A 12,225-nucleotide genomic window follows, 5' to 3' on the forward strand; every position below is an offset into this window, starting at 1 on the left:
TCCAAATCCAAAAGGCTCTGAAAAACCAAAGTGTTTTCATGGCTGATTTGGCAGCAATATCTGACCAAACTCATGTGGTCATAAAACCTGACCCCAGCTGACTGAAGTCTATTTATAACCTGCATTTCACTTGGTGTGAATAGTCACACGCTTTTCTGCAGAAATATTTATGTGTTTGACATTGTTTGGAGTGTTACCTAATATTCTGAATATGTACTTTATTGCTTTCTTACTGTTTCTTTAATTTTTTTTTTAATTTTGAGACTTGTATATCTGTTCGCAGTTGTATGAAAGAATACATGTAGTATACTCTTCACCTAATTTCCCCCAATGGTCACATTTGTAACTGTAGGACAACATCACAACCAGGAGACTGACTTTGACATAATCCATGGGCTTTATTGGGCTTCCCAGGAGGCTTTGGTTGTAAAGAATCTGCCTGCCAATGCAGGAGATGCAAGAGACACGAGTTTGACCCCTAAGTGGAGAAGATCCCCTGGAGTAGGAAATGGTACCTCACTGCATTATTCTTGCTTGGAAAATTCCATGGACAGAGGAGCTTGGCAGGCTACAGTCCATGGGGCTGCAAAGAATCAGACACAACTGAGCGACTGAGCACATATGGGCTTTATATGATTTCTTCAGTTTTACATATACTCCCTTTGGTTCCTTGTGATTCTATCATGTATAGCAATAATCACGCCTCAGATAAACCTCATTGGCTATGATACTGCCACTGCGCAAAGCTGATTCTATCATGTATAGATTTGTGTGGCTACCACCATGGTCAGATGCAACACAGCTCATCCTAGGGATCTCTCTCACTACCCTGTTATAGACACAGACACCTCCTTCACCAGCCCTCTCCCTAGCCCCTGGCAACCATTTGTATCTTTTCCACCTCTACAAGTTTGTCATTGCTAAAATGTTAAATAAATAGAACTGTACATTATGTGGTCTTTGGTGATTGGCTTTGTTCACTCAGCATAATTCCTTTGGAGATCCACACAAGTTGTTTAAGCTTTATAATATCTGAAGAATTCTATACTGCAAAACACATAGAGCCCAAAGGTTTCAGATAGGAGGCTGTAGGACTGCACCGAGAGTCTGCTGCTGCAGTTAGACCCCTGCCTGCTCTTTGACCCATTGATGAGTTGGGCTGGGAGGATCCCAGGGGCTGCCTTCTCATCGGTGAGTGGGGTCTGGAAACAGTTTGAAACAGACATGTCTGGTGTTCGGTTTGAATGCAGCGCCTGCCGCCCGTGGGATGTTTGCCTCCTGTCGCAGCCTAATTATCCAGTGTTCACAGTGTCCGCCTCACTTGCCTTTGCCTGGGTTTCTCATTCTCATTGCATTTCCCTTCTAGGTCTGAATTTTAACCCTACTTTGCAATCTGCTTTCCTGAGTTTTGTTTCTATCAGCCCCTTTCTCTCGGACTGCACCTGGCTTCCTATATCGCTTACATGACCCTGCTCAGCGTGCAGATCTGTGACTCAGGGCTCAGGTTTCAGCCCTGGCCTGTCTCAGGCCTGCGCTGTGTTCTCTCTGACTCTCAGATTCTGAGAGTTGGATACAGGGTCCTCCGTGGAGGGAGAGCTTCTCCGTGTGGATTCTCATCATCGTTCCAGTGAGTTTTGATGTCAATCAAATTAAGCATTGAAAGGAGAGTTACTGTTTATATTCTAAAGCAAAAGTTGCCCCATTTAGGCCAATATACAGTTCAAAAGGTAGTTTGGTAAATTCTATAGTGGAAATTGTCACTAAATAAAATAAGATAATGTTCTGTTCTTGACAACTGACTTAAACACATCTCTGAGGTGTGTGTGTGTGTGTGTGTGTGTGTGTGTGAGAGAGAGAGAGAGAGAGACAGTCTAAAATGGCTAATGATATTTAGAGAGGAGGAAACATGGTAGAATGGCCCAGAAAGGGGGACTTGATCACATTTGTTCTTGGATCCCACTTTTCTTTCGAGCCTGCCAGAGTGGAAGACATCAAAATAGTCCATGTTATGATGTCATTGTCTCAGTCAACTGTAATTAATTTATGTCTTCCTTTTGGAGAAAACTAAACTCAAGAAGTCATTGTAGGATCATCAAAATTTTATTTCTAGTCCTACAACTGTTATAAAAACACACCTTCAGGTTAAAAGTGAAAAGTTCATATCTAATAATTCATAGAATTTGTTCATGTGAAACTATTATTTGGGAAGTTTTCAGATGCTTGAATGTTTTGCGTTTCCACCTGGTGTCTGCCATCGTGCAGAACAGCCTAGAGTTATTCTGTGATACTTTTGGTTAGCACTGACTGGTCAAAATTTTGCTTTGAGAATATCAATAGGGTCCACTAATTTCCTGAAGAAATCAATTAGGAATGAAGAAAGAAGAAAAAGAGGTAATATCTAATTCTGACTTACTTTCTCAGCAAAAATGTTGTTAGTCCTCTTCCCAAAAAGAACAAGCAACATGGATTTGCAAATTAAGAAAGAAAATAAGGGAAAATTAAAAACATATAGGGTAATTTGAGCAATCTTTGAAACATTTGTACAAAACCAATGGAAAACTGAATAATAAAGTTCTTTATTTTTTTAGGGTGGATGGAAGAAAGGAGAAAAAAGAATAAGCCAGGTTTTCCCTCTTTAAAAATGCTTTCCTTAAGTCTTTTTGTCTCAATGTTCTACTCCCTCCCAAGTTTTTGACAACTGAAAGTCGTCTCATTCTCCTTCAAAGTCTTCCAGAATAGAATTGCAATGAGTTCCTGTCAGTAATTTTTACTTTCAGTTAAAACCACTTTCCTTATGCAAGTGCATTAGCACTGAAGAAAGAGCCATATTGTTAGGGCTTCACTTTTGTTTTTATGTCCAAACTACTTCCTGAGGAATAATTTTCATTTACTTTGCAAATCGTCCGCAGTTGGAAGAGTCATAAAGTATATAAAAGGAAAAGTACATAAGGCAGTACATGTGAGTGGCTGGTTACTCAAGTTGGAATAGTGAGGTCGAGGTAAATGAACATGAAAAATAAGAGCTGAAATGTTTCTATTTTTAGCCTAAATTATGGACATAAATGTTTATTGTGGTTATCATTAGTTTATATTTAAATCACCACTTAAAGGAGACCTTAGAAGTTTATCGCTATCAGGAGCTCAGAACAATGGCTGGCACAGAGTGGTGTTGAATAATAAATATTTACTGACTAAATGCCTGCATGTATGAAGATCTCTGTATTTATTCTTTCTCAGTCCTTTAAAAAAATATATCATATGACAGTCCTAGAACCTTGAGGAAAGCAAGTATTAATTTTTGAGTTTGGAACTAAATGTTTATTTATTTTGAAAAAGGTTTGGGAATGCTTTGCTTGTGGAATGTTAGTTGCACACAATAAAACATCAGCCTACGTTTCATCCCTACAAAAGTAAAAATTTTTTGCTATCTAGTTTAATTATCTAATTAGAATTTAGTAAGCTATGCAGAGGCTGCCCTTTGGGGCTCATTAAATCAGCAAGGTTGAGTGTTGCAAGTGAAGGAAACACATTTCTGAGTGGAGCCCGTTGTTGCCGAAAAGTCCTTTGGTTACACAGTTCTGCTCGAGAGGAGAGTGCGGCCTTGGGCCAGAGGGCAGTCTGGTACCCTGGGCGGAGGAGGAGATGCGGTTCTGGGCGAGGAGGGGCGGTCGGCAAGGATCCGCTTACAGCCAGCAGGGTCTAGGACGCTGCGACCCCGCGGCCAAGACAGCGTGGTTCTGAGTGTTGATGTGCAGGGTCAAACAAGCTTAATCTTTGAAGCCGGCTGACCCCAGCTTCACCAAAGAAACAGGCTGAATCACAACAGCCTCTGGATTGAAATCCCAGCTCTAATGGAACAGGAGCTTTCCCTGTTGATGCTGCCGCAGCGTTTGCTCCTAATGCTGGGAATTCAAGCGTTTAAGTCTCCAGGCCTTCGGTTGAAATACTACCAGCTCACAATTGTTTTAAAAAAAAAAAAAAAATCTTAACACACAAAGCCGCCATCCCTTTACATTTTGTTTGGCCAGCCAGGGGATCATAGTCTTCTGAAAAAAGAATACACAGCCTATCTTTTATAAATTGAGACCTCTGCTATTTTTTTTAGTATTTTAAACTTGTGTTGATTGCCATGCCATGCGTTCCTTTCTTAACCGGAAAACAAGAGATATTTTTCACTTGATATGAAAATGCCGAAGTCTTGATAACATCACAATATGTTACTTCATTATAACAGGCCAGTTCTTCCATGCTGAGTTATACTTACTATCCACAAAACCACTAGTTGTCAACATATCTTGTTCCAAATGGTTGTATTTTTTTTTTAAAGTCCAGAAGACATTTGTCATTTTGAAGCTCCTGCCTATATAATAGGTAGCTGCATGAAGGTTCTTTTCATCAGTTGAAATGGTTTTTACTGAAAGGAAATGCATTTCCATGTGAATGCATTGGGGTTTGCAGCCCCATACTGCTGCCTTCCTCCTTGATTTTGGCTTTACTCACAGTTCTTTTTATTGGTTTTTGGCAGGTTGCTGAGGGCATATGTTTTGGACTTTTCTTGCCTGATTTGTGAGATTCTGCTGACATCCAGGAAAGTGCTGCAAAAAAACCTGTTGCTCATATCCAAGCTTATGTGTTTCATGGCAGAGCCACGAGCTCTGAGCTCAAGTTTCTTGACAACAAGTCTTATTTATGGAGAAACAAACATAGGCGGTATTTTGTGGGACCATGCTGTTCTCTTCCTGTGAGTAACATTTGGCATTTCTGCGCAAGAGGGCAAATAGGTTTTTAAACATCTCATATTCAAGGGTGTTATGGAGGAAGGGATGCTGTACTGACGGTGATGGTGATGATAGCTGCCATTTACTGAGCAGACACCAAACACCAAGCGATTTGCATCCACTCATCATCACAAAACTGCAAGGGGAATGCTGCTGTGCCCATTTTGAAGATTAAGAAACTGAGGTTAAGCAGCATTCCCAGAATCTTATGGAGTGTTGAAGCCAGAAGCTTTGGCCTTCCTGTCTCTAAAATTTATGTTTTTTTCCCTAAAGAAATCTGAGAGACAAATATTGCTTTTGAGTTTTTAATAAAGAAAATCTTGTCCTGAAATTGCAATTCTATTCTGATGACGATGATTAAACATGTATCATAGGAGTTAGTGCCATGAGGATGCGAAGTTACAGCTAAGATACCATCCTGTTCCTTAGAAACTCATAGACTACACCAGTGATTACTGAGTGCTGGTGAGTTCACCCCTCCAGGGAACATTTCTGAAGGTCTGGAGCTGGTTTTGATTGCCATGGTGGGTGAGCATGTTTGCAACCATGGGGTTGCAAAGAATTGGAATGACTGAGCGACTAACACTTTTACTTTTGGAGTAGGTTGAGGCTAGGCATGCTGCTAAACATTCTACAATGATCAGACAAATCCCACAACTAAGAGTTTCTGGCCCAAATTTGTTAATAGTGGTGCTGTTGAAATACTGTGGCCTAGAAGAAGAAAAACACTGAAAACATGGTGGGATTTATGTTGTGCTTTAATGATGGTGTGGTGGATTGTATTATTTGTCCAAAATATTTGCTGACACTCTCTGTTGGGACCTTCCATGTAGGAGAATTATAACTCTTGTCTCATTAATACCAAGCACAGCCATTTGACTTGCCTTGACCAATGAAATATGGGGAGAAACTTAAAGAGCCATCCCTCTTTTCGCTCTGTCCTAAGACTGTCAAGTTCCAGGCAGAGCTCCTTTATCTGGAAGCTTAAATAAAGACAGGGCTTCCTTGGTGGTTCAGATGGTAAAGAAAAGCGAAAGTGAAAGTCCTGTCTGACTCTTTGCAACCCCATAGATTATACAATCCTAGGAACTCTCTGGAATTCTCCAGGCCAGAATACTGGAGAGGGTAGCCTTTCCCTTCTCCAGGGTATCTTCCTAACCTAAGGATTGAACCCAGGTCTCTTACTTTGCAAGTGGATTCTTTACCAGCTGAGCTACAATGGAAGCCCAAGAATACTGGAGTGGGTATCTTGTCCCTTCTCCAGAGGATCTTCCTGACCCAGGAATTGAACCGGGGTCTCCTGCCTTGCAGGCGGATTCTTTACCAACTGAGCTATGAGGGAAGCCCAGATGGTAAAGAATTTGCCTGCAATGCAGGAGACCTGGGTTTGATCCCTGGGTTGGGAAGATCCCCTGGAAAAGGGCATGGCAACCCACTCCAGTATTCTTGCCTGGAGAATTCCATGGACAGAGGATCCTGGCAGGCTACAGTCCATGGAATCACAAAGAGTCAGACATGACTGAGCAACTAACACTTACTTACTTAAATAAAGACAGCATGGAGTAAGATGTAGTGTCCTCCAAAGACTGGAATCATAAGTAAGACCTAAACCCTTGTGGAAAGCTAGTGAGGTTTTGAGATTGTTACTGTAGCATAATTTTGTCCTTTCTGGCTAATACAGATGTAGTTATTATTTCAACAAATGACAATGAGTGGGATTGTGGTAGGAGAATAACCTAGAAGAAAAGACTGGAGCCAAGGTGTGCTAGACGACAAAGGGTAGGTTTTAATTTTATGCATGGGAAGTTTAGTAAGAGTGAGAAAGGAAATTAATTTTGAGATTGGAGGGAAAGGTCATTCAGAAAGGGACACGTACATGGGGGAGGAAATCAGTTAGACTATCATAACAATTGAGAAGCAAGAGTCTGAATATGGGCAGGGTTCATGTAAATGAAAAGTTGGAGGATTATGAAGAGTGATTGAGAAAGAAAAAAATTAATGGGCATTAAAATGTATCTATCATGGACAATGAAAAGATGATTTAAAGATGGTATCAAGATTTTGAGAGAGTATCTTGGAAATAGGTATCACACAAGAACACCTTTTGAGATGAATAGGATAAATTCCTACCAGAGCTTATTTAACTTGGGATGGGCTTGTCTAGTGGGAGCAGTTCACAGGCAGTTAGCAGTGAGGGTCTGGACAGTAGGAATCCTGGTGTGATTTACACATCTGGGCATCATCCTTGTATAAGGATGCAATTTGGACATTATTGTCTAGGGATAGTGGCTAGAACTGGAAGAGGAACTTAGGGAAAAAGGAGTAGGGGGGTTGGGAAAAATAAACCTGATGGGAGGAATGTCAGACATCTAAGTAGAAAATGCTGCCACGGCTGGCTGGTCAGGAGCTGTGAGAGGTGCTTGCAGAGGTAAACAGGAGTGTAAGGAGGCAAATTAGTGCATACTGCAGCGTAGGTTTCCATGCTCTCCTCCAGGGAATCTTCCCAACCCAGGGACTGGACCTGTGTCTCAATCTCCTGCGTTGGCAGGCAGGTTCTTTACCACTAGTGCCACCTGGGAAGCCCAATTAACTGCAAATAAGTAGTTAAATGCCTATGCTATTATTCTGAAGCAGTTAAGTTTTGGAGAAAAAAAATAGTACACAGTTATAAGGCCAGGAATTTATAAGCACTCATAATGAATGTTTGAAGTTTGTAAAATGTGTAAGTTTGACGTTTTCTTCAGTGTAAGAATGAAAACTAGAAATAACAAAAGCATTTACTTGAAAAAAATTCTTGACTTATATTGGAAATTTATAATTTTAAACTTTAATTGCTATGTCCTTGCTGTACCTACCAGTTAGAAATGAGTTTACTATATTCTTTGTTTAGGTATTGGTTATATTTTTAGGTAAAAATATTCTTCATTTGATTATGACACCTTAATCTTCCTTCTCAGTTTTCATGTTTCAGGGCAAACTAATTAGCAGATGTTCATAGCCATAACTGAAGGGCTGAACTTTTTGAACATGCCCTTCTCCACTCCCTCCAGAGTTCGCAGGCAATGCATCCTTTAGTTTTGAAGTTTTGCTGGATGGATAAAATAGGTTGGTGTTATGCTAGATTTCTCAAGAATAGGTTTATCTATTTCTTTTCCTCTGGCTTCAGACTTCAGTATGTTAGGGTCCTGGGACATCATGGCAGAGAAATCTCACCCAATGGTCCACCACCAACCTGCTGGTGACTGCAGGAATTAGAGTGCTTGAGAGAAGTCACAGGGATGGACGAGATTGCCCGGGGAGCAAAAGCATGAAGCAAGCTGCTGAGAAGAGTGAACCTGCCTTCTCCTGAAAGCAGCACCAACCTCAGTGATTTTATCCGGAGTAATAAATAATCATTTCCTTTCATTTCTCAGCCTAATCATTCTGTCACTTGGTGTTTACTGTAAATAAAAGTTTAGGGCCTTTCTCAGATACGGAAAGTTTAGTACATAGTTCTCTTTCAGGCACTTATCAAGTAATTAAGGCTAGTTCTTTGGGGATTCTGTAGTTTACACCAGAGAAGGTGGTTTGAAATTCTATTTTCAAACTATCTTATCATCATCATCATAATCATCATCAGTGAAGCACCCTCTGTCATTGCACAGTGATTTGGAATTATGGAGTTAAGTTTGGGAGCCTCGTGTTTCCAAGTCTTCGAGATATAACCTTTATCAGCATCCTCATGTGCCCACTGCACACCCTGTATTTCACTTCATGTTTCTGATCTTTCTTTTCCAACCCTTTGAAAGTTTTGATTTGATTGGTTAATTAACTGGGATAGATTACTGGGAGATGCCATCTTAATGGGCTTTATTCCAGGGTTGTGCATTTTCCTGTTAATACAGACCTTCTGGAGATATGGGCTTCCCTGGTGGCTCAGATGATAAAGAGTCTGCCTGCAATACAGGAGGGCAAGCCACTCCACTATTCTTGCCTGAAGAGTCCCCATGGACAGAGGAGCCTGGTGGGCTACAGTCCATGGGGTTGCAAAGAGTCGGACACGACTGAGCAACTAACACTCTTCTGGAGCTATAAAGCCTTAACCCATATAGCTCTCATTAACGAAACGATGTTCAGGAAAACAGAGGAGGTATTTTTTTGAGAAGCCTTTAGATGTCCTTTTAATTACACTACTTTAGTGATCAGTGACTTTCCTTCTCCACTCTATATGTGTAAAGAATAGCTAAATACCATTTTGATGTGGGTTGAGCAGAGAGAAAGCCAGGACCTGTGATTAACATTCTTGCATTTTAATTATTGATTAGGAGTAATCAGATGATTTAGCTTTAAGCAGATTCAAAATGTTCCATTATAGTTCACAGTAGACTAGCATTGAAACATGTGTATTACCATATGTGAAACAGATCATCAGTCCAAGTTCGATGCATGAAACAGGGCACTCAGGGCTGGTACACTGGGGCAACCCAGAGGGATGGGATGGGGAGGGTGGTGAGAGGGGGGTTTGAGATGGGGGACACGTATACCTGTGGCTGATTCATGTCAGTGTATGGTAAAACCATCACAATGTTGTAAAGTAATTAGCTTCCAATTAAAATAAATTAATTAATTTAAAAAAAAACCTTTCAGAAGAAAGCGAATAATTCACAAGTCTCAATCAAGATGGACAAGGAGAAGCATCAGGGCAGGTCTTGGTGAGGAGAGTGGAATCTCTAACTTTGCGATTTTCTTACTTGTCACTGCTCTGCTTCTCTGCCCTGGCAGCACAGTGGGAACCATGTGGCAAGTTTGTGGGTGGTGGTGGAGGGATGTACCACTCTTGTACTTAAATTAAACCAGGGAAAACTAAGGGAGATGAGGAAGAGAAAAGTGAAGGGGCTTTGGTTCAGATACCAAATGGGTGTGCCCCTCCTGAAACCATTCAAGAATTGCTCTTGGGCTAGGAAGCAGCTGGAGCCAAGGCCTAGGAAATGGGCTGTAGTGAAAACATCCAATACGGGGGCTGGATGCAGGAGCCCTGAGAGACTCTGTGTCTGGCTGCTAATTACAGGAGGAGATCTGCTCTTTGCTGATGCTTTGAGACCTCCTGAGTTTCCCCCACGAGCATGCATCCTTGCAATACTCAGGCCCTGAGTATCTTTGGATATCTAATGGACTGGAAGTGAAGTCGCTCAGTCGTGTCCGACTCTTTGCGACCCCATGGACTGTAGCCTACCAAGATCCTCAGTCCATGGGATTTTCCAGGCAAGAATTCTGGAGTGGGTTGCCATTTCCTTCTCCAGGGGATCTTCCCGACCCAGGGATCGAACCCGGGTCTCCTGCATTGTAGGCAGACGCTTTACTGTCTGAGCTACCAGGGAAGCCCCAATGGACTAGAAGAGGAACTCAAATCTCCACATTTTGAAAGCCAGAAGGGACAGAGGGAAGTGTAGACTCCTACTATTCACAGATGAGAAAAGAGTACTGAATAGGTTAACTTACCCAAATTCTCACAGAAAGGAAGGAGAGTTTGAGCAATGTAGTCTTTAACGTCACAGTTGGGGCTTTCCACAGTTAATCTGTTTTGTTATAATTGCAGATAATGGCAGTGCCGCAGATACTAAAATGCAGCTAGAGATTCTCCTGCTGGGCCTTCTCTCTTCTTGGCTGTGTGTGTTCTGGGTCCCTCTGGTGGTGGCTGGGGTGGACTGGGAAAGGATGTTGCACCACAGGGTTCCCAGGGACGTCCTAAGTGTTCAGATGAGCTGGCTGAGTGAGATGTTTGCTTGTGATGCTAACGGCATTCAGGTTCAGAGATTTGTGTCATGGTCTAGGAATAAAGCAAAGCTGTCTGAAGAAAACTGAAATAATCCAAAGAGAACTTTCTCAGACTCCACGACCCATCTGACCATGAAGAGCATCTGTACTGTCATAGGCTGCCTCCCCACCTCTTCCATAGATACACTTCTGTGCCCACAATTAAAAGTAATTTCTCCACTTTTTTACGAGATCCCATCAACTATCTACCAAAGGGCATCACTGCTATCATTCTTTCTTCTCACTGTGATCAAGTTTTTACTGTCTTCTGATTCTTAGCAGCAATCACACTTTCTGTTATTGCCCACATCTCTAAAAATAATCCCCCCTTGACTTCACTTCTTATTTTAGCTACTGCCCCTTTGTAGCAAGCATTTTAAATTCCCTTTTTCCTATTCCTTTTTCAACCCACTCCAATTTGACTTTCCCAGACTGAAACTGCTCTTGTCAAGGTCATTAACACCTTTGTGGTGCTAATGCCCAGGATGGAGTCTCATTTTAACCTGTCAGGAGCAGTTGATACAGTTGACCACACTCATCTGTCTGAAACATCTTCTTCACTTGGCTTCTGAGGCACCACACCCTCCTAGTAGTTTTTCTAACATGCTAGACTCTCCTTTCCTGATTTTTAGCTTTTCTCTCTTATCCTTGACCTCCCACAATCAGAGAGCCCTAGAGTTCAATCTTGATCCTCTTCTCTATCTATGCTTACTTCCTTGATGCTCTAACTTAGGCTCATGACTTAAAATGCCACCTACCTTCCAAAGACTTTTGCATTTATATGTGACATCCATCTCTCTTATATTAAACTTTCTACTTGAAATCTCCATGTGAACTTCTAATAGACATCTACACCTTTGTGTATCCAAAAACGGAACTTTTGATCTTTCTCCTAAAAGCCGTTCTACCTGCACCTTTTTCCCAGTCTAATTCAGTCCATGGCAGCTTCATCCTTCAAGGTACTCAGGCTGAAACCCTATTTAGTCTAAACCCCTCTCTTTTTTGTTTCACATCTAAACATGCAAGATGTATTGTTTGCCCTACCTTCTTGCCTCCTACATTGCCATAATGCTGATATAACTGAATCATTACTCACCTGGAAGATTGCAATAGGCTTTTAAATGGTATCTCAGCTCCTATGTTTTTCCTCTAGAATCTGTCCTTCACAAGGCAGCTAGAGAAATCCTTTAGAAATATAAGTCAGATCATGTTGCTCCTCTGCTCAAAATCCTCCAGTGGATTCCCATTTTAATTAAAGGAAAACCTAAAGTCTTTACCTGCACCATTACCTTCATAGCTTATTTCCTGCCACCCCTCCTTGTCTTATTCCCTTCTAGGCAAACCGTCCTTAGGGCTTTTGCACTGGAACAATTTTTCCCCCCCATATATCCCAGTGGCTATCTCCTTCACTCCTTCAAGATTTATTCAAACGCCACTTTCTCAATGAGCTCCCAACCCCCTGACGACACCACTTAACAGTGTCGCTACTTCCGCCTTTTTCTCAGTACCCTTAACCCTTTTACACTGTTCTATTCCTTCTTTTCTTTCCACAGAATTTATCGACTTTCAGTTTACCTTATAATTTGCTCATTTATGATATCTGTTGTTTATTGTCTGTCCCTTTCTAGAACTTTAGCCCCACACAGGGCTCAGA

General features: G+C 41.5%; 1 long non-coding RNA gene and 1 pseudogene across 1 annotated transcript; one reads left to right on the top strand and one right to left on the bottom strand.

The window, feature by feature from the left end:
- Positions 1-687: 687 nt before the first annotated feature.
- On the bottom strand, positions 688-748 carry LOC139030282 (U4 spliceosomal RNA; annotated as a pseudogene).
- A 796-nt stretch (positions 749-1,544) lies between these two features.
- Positions 1,545-8,183, top strand: LOC139030267 (uncharacterized). The gene is made up of 2 exons (XR_011482576.1): positions 1,545-1,627; positions 7,945-8,183. It is a non-coding gene; the product is annotated as an uncharacterized lncRNA (long non-coding RNA).
- Positions 8,184-12,225: the final 4,042 nt, after the last annotated feature.

This window comes from Odocoileus virginianus, chromosome 21 (genome assembly GCF_023699985.2).
Source record: "Odocoileus virginianus isolate 20LAN1187 ecotype Illinois chromosome 21, Ovbor_1.2, whole genome shotgun sequence".
NCBI classification, from domain to species: domain Eukaryota; kingdom Metazoa; phylum Chordata; class Mammalia; order Artiodactyla; family Cervidae; genus Odocoileus; species Odocoileus virginianus.